Source organism: Chiloscyllium plagiosum, chromosome 16 (assembly GCF_004010195.1).
Source record: "Chiloscyllium plagiosum isolate BGI_BamShark_2017 chromosome 16, ASM401019v2, whole genome shotgun sequence".
NCBI classification, from domain to species: Eukaryota; Metazoa; Chordata; class Chondrichthyes; order Orectolobiformes; family Hemiscylliidae; genus Chiloscyllium; species Chiloscyllium plagiosum.
The window spans coordinates 22,062,665-22,066,875 of NC_057725.1; the positions used below are offsets into that span (position 1 = coordinate 22,062,665).

At 39.6% G+C, this 4,211-nt stretch overlaps 1 long non-coding RNA gene across 1 annotated transcript in view; it reads right to left on the reverse strand.

Annotated features, from left to right (window-relative positions):
- The window catches only part of LOC122558036, a 2,635-nt gene extending 1,458 nt beyond the window's left edge, over positions 1–1,177 (reverse strand). Inside the window, exon 1 of the long non-coding RNA XR_006314012.1 lies at positions 1,091–1,177. This is a non-coding gene — a long non-coding RNA (uncharacterized LOC122558036). The remainder of the gene's footprint in view (positions 1–1,090) is intronic.
- Positions 1,178–4,211: the final 3,034 nt, after the last annotated feature.

The window sequence follows — 4,211 nt, forward strand, 5'->3', positions numbered from 1 at the left end:
GGGTGAGAGGGGAAAGATATAAAAGAGACCTAAGGGGCAACTTTTTCACGCAGAGGGTAGTACATATATGGAATGAACTGCCAGAGGATGTGGTGGAGGCTGGTATAATTGCAACATTTAAGAGGCATTTGGATGGGTATATGAATAGGAAGGATTTGGAGGGATATGGGCCGGGTGCTGGCAGGTGGGACTAGATTGGGTCGGGATATCTGGTCAGCATGGACGGGTTGTACATGCTGTACATCTCTATGACTATGACTCTACGTCTGAAAATCAAAAACTACTACAGTATAACACCTTTATTTTATTCTTTAAAGTATACACACTCTCTCTACCCCCTGGATAGTTTAGAGCTCGGGGGCCCACAGTCCCAAAGGATTTAGCCACTTCGGACTGAGCTAAGAAGTACCTTTGTTTGGGGGCTGTGGATCTTTGGATGCTGAGGTGTTGAGTATATTCAGGACTAAGATCGATAGGTTGTAAGACACTGAGGGAATCAAGGGTTTCTAGGATTAAGTAGGCAGGTGGAGTTAAGGTTAAAAATCAGTACTATCTTACTGAATGGCAGACCAGGCACAAAATACATTCTTCTGTTCCTCTTTCTTAATTCATTATGTATTAATAGCAACAAGGGCACTACACACACAAAAAATCTTTTGCTTTATATGACTTACTTTACACATTATAGAACTATCAAGTAAAAATAGTCCATTTGATTTAAAAATCAAAAAAACAAAATGAATTTATCAGTAAACATTATGCAGGATATGTGAGATTTGGGCAATAACTTCCAAATAACTTCACCAACGTCGTAATGGCTACATCCCTTGCCTTTCCAAAAGACTCAGATTCTTATTCAAAAGTGAGTTGTGTCATATTATATTCCTGGTGCAGAAAAATGAAAACATTACACTGCAATAATATATATAGTTACATGGGATTTGGGTGTGTGGTGGTTGCTCCCAGAGTTTCCTGTAGTGCAAAACTGTAGCTAGGCTAGGCCGATGAATCAACTGGCAGGTCATAGATTGACTTTCTGCCTCCTTATAGGGTGAAAGCACAAACCTAACTGCATTAAATCTAAATTTACCTTAAATAATTTTGGAAATATACCAGGTGATTGCCATCAAATAACAAAAAGCCTGGAGTTAAGTTTCTTCAGATTGTTATCCAGATCCTGGCACTGGAGGTGAAATCTAAAGAGAAGGGAGACAATTGATTTGCAAAGAAAACTCCTGATCTCTGTCAAAAACGTAAGAAATAAGAGATGGAGGTAAGCCATGCTAATTTTAAGCCATTTTATAAGATCATTGCTGAACTTACGCATCATATCCTCTCTGTGAACATACACTGTTTCATAGAGTGCCCAAAAAGTTACCACTTTAAAATTTAGTCTTATATATTTGAAAACTGAACAGCATCCACAGATCACTGGGGCAAGAGTGCCAAAGACCAGCATTTGTAACATTAGCTCAATCAAATACTGTTGGAATAGTGAGAGCAGGGCACGGAAGTAAATGGTCAATTGTACAGTTATTCAGGAGGTAGACTAGGATTTATCTGTCTTAATTTATCCGGGGTAACTATCTAGGAATATAAATGAAACACCTTAAGTTACTGACTCTAGCTCAGAGTGGGATATTTTTGCATAGGGCTTCTGGGAAAAGTAGGATTGCCCTTTAGAAGTTCAAACTTCTTGGGAAATTCCCAGGGAGTAATGGCATCAGTATTTTGGTGGGGTCCTGATTTGCATCTTGGGTCATAAATCTGATCTCCCGATGATCTGGGGAGTGGAAGATCTGGCCCATTTCCCACCAATCTTTTTCAGGTAGTACATTCCAAATGATTATAACTGACTAAGTTTCACTTCTTTTGTCGTCCATTATGTAACTAGCCATTACCATTCAGTGGGGCTTATATCAACTGGAGGATCCAACAATGACTGTTTTATGTCCTCTCAAAAGCAGGATGCTTAACCAAGACAATCTATAGTATTGACAATATTGTTTTAATGTTAGCAGAGAAACTCACGAGCAACAAAATTTAAGGTAGGAAGCAATGCCACTTCCTTATGTTATGGAAGTGAGCTGTCAGACTAGATTAATATTTAAACATAAAATGATAATAAATGTTTGGTTTATCCTACGAGTTAATTTTTAAAGAATGATTCAGACATTTAAGGCTCACTTTTCTAGGTACCCAAGAAATAACGAACAGAAAAATCGTGGCTAATTATACAATTGACAGCCCCACCCCTACTCCTCCCATTTTCATTGTGAAAAAGTATCATTCAATTAACATCATTTTTGTTTTAAAAAATAAAATATTGTTAAAGTGTTTCTCTTGTTTTTTTATTTCTATTGGCATTTGAGCCACGGAATAGCGGCTGTTAAAATGCTGTATCTCTCAGGACAATGTTTTTTTTAAACTGTCTCGTTGTAAGAGTTCCGAGCCCTATCCGGGACGTTACCTGAAATACCAGTGCTGACTGAAAGACAGACTTTCCTTTCAGTTCCCTTGTTACTAACTGCAGGAATTTACCGCAGATCTCCATCCCCGGGCACTCCAATCCAAATTCACTCAAACACTAAAAACAATTCACTGACACAACGGACATGGAATTCGGGAGGAAATTAAACAAACTTTTGCTACTTGCACCATCCACCCCGCATCTCACCTGGAAAACTAAAAAAGGCAACGTTTAATCTCAAAATCTAACGACTTCCTACTTTAACAGAGACTGGTCATGGGCTTCTTTATTCAAAATACGTCACTCCCAGAAATGGAAACTTTTGCTCTTGCTTTGATTAGGAATGGGCAAACCATTAATTTTTTTTTTAAAAAAACGACAAAACTCAATTTATTGATCCGGATGTTTGAAGATCCTGCAAACCCCGGATACGTGATGTAAACAGATCTGACAGGGTCAGCCCCCGAAAGGGAGCGCTGCAAGGCTGGGTTGTCCTGGAGTAGCGAAACCACTGCATTGAGCTACAAATCATTTTAACTCCAGCTGAGAGCAACCGGACCTACCAGTAAATAGGATAAAACCTGATTCCTTGCGATCTAATGGACGCTCTGCCGATCACAAAGTACATCACTCCCAGATGCTTTTACATGTAAAAGCTAGTGTTTTGTTTTGAAGAACTGGTTACTCTCCTCCCAGGGGATCGAAGCAAAGTAGCTCGTCATTGAGAATAGGTTTTCTTAAAACTACATAATCAGAAGAAATTGCACTAAATCTGTTGAACAACATGAGCCAGTTTCTGTGCAAACATAATATCAAGCTGGTTATCAAAACGCAACATTTAATAAGAAGGGAAGGTCGCCAAAGCTCATTGGACAGCCTCGTCCATATCCAATGGAGCAGATGTATGGGAACGCCTCCACCAGCAACTTCCCCTCCAAGCCACGCGCCATCCTAATTTTGAGCCATATCGCCATTCCTTTACTGTCACAAGTCAAAATTCTGAAACTCCCTCCTGAATTGCACTATGGTTTTTGTTACAACACAAAGACTACAATTGTTCAAGGAGACAGCTACCATCATCTTCTCAATGTCCAGAGGTCAGGAAGAGATAGATCCTAACTTATTTCTTGGAAAAACGATAGCATGTTGTTGAAATCATTTTTCTTAAAATGGACTCTCTCTGCTATTGAACACGGAATGAGCAGGTTGACTGCTTGCCAAAGTTTCCAGCAATTACTAAGGTAAAAGTGTACTCTTCACCTCCAGCCTTGTGAACATTCCAGCCAAACCAACAGAAAGGAGTTCTAAACAAGATGGCTAAGCCAATTGTGAACAATGGAGACTGTCAAACCTATTACAAAACAGAAATTGCATGAATGATTTATTGTCACATGTATTTTACAATTAAATACAAAAAAACACAATGAAAAGTTTTCATTTGTCGACAATCAGGCATCATTTTGATAGTTGCAGAATAAGAGAAAATGAAAAGATGTAGCTTAGAAGAGAAGTCCATCTATGTATAGATTCTGAGCTAACACAGAACCGCCACTGCTTTGCCAGACCCAACTTACATCAAAGTCACTGATCCTTGGGCGCGATCATTTGGCGCTGGGCCGATTCACCTTTGTCACCACCCATGCCGGGCACACCAATGTCAAAGACTATCACCATGGTCAGTGGTGCCGTGATACCTTCCCACTACCGGTCCCAGCCAATGATGAAGTTGCCTATTCTCAGG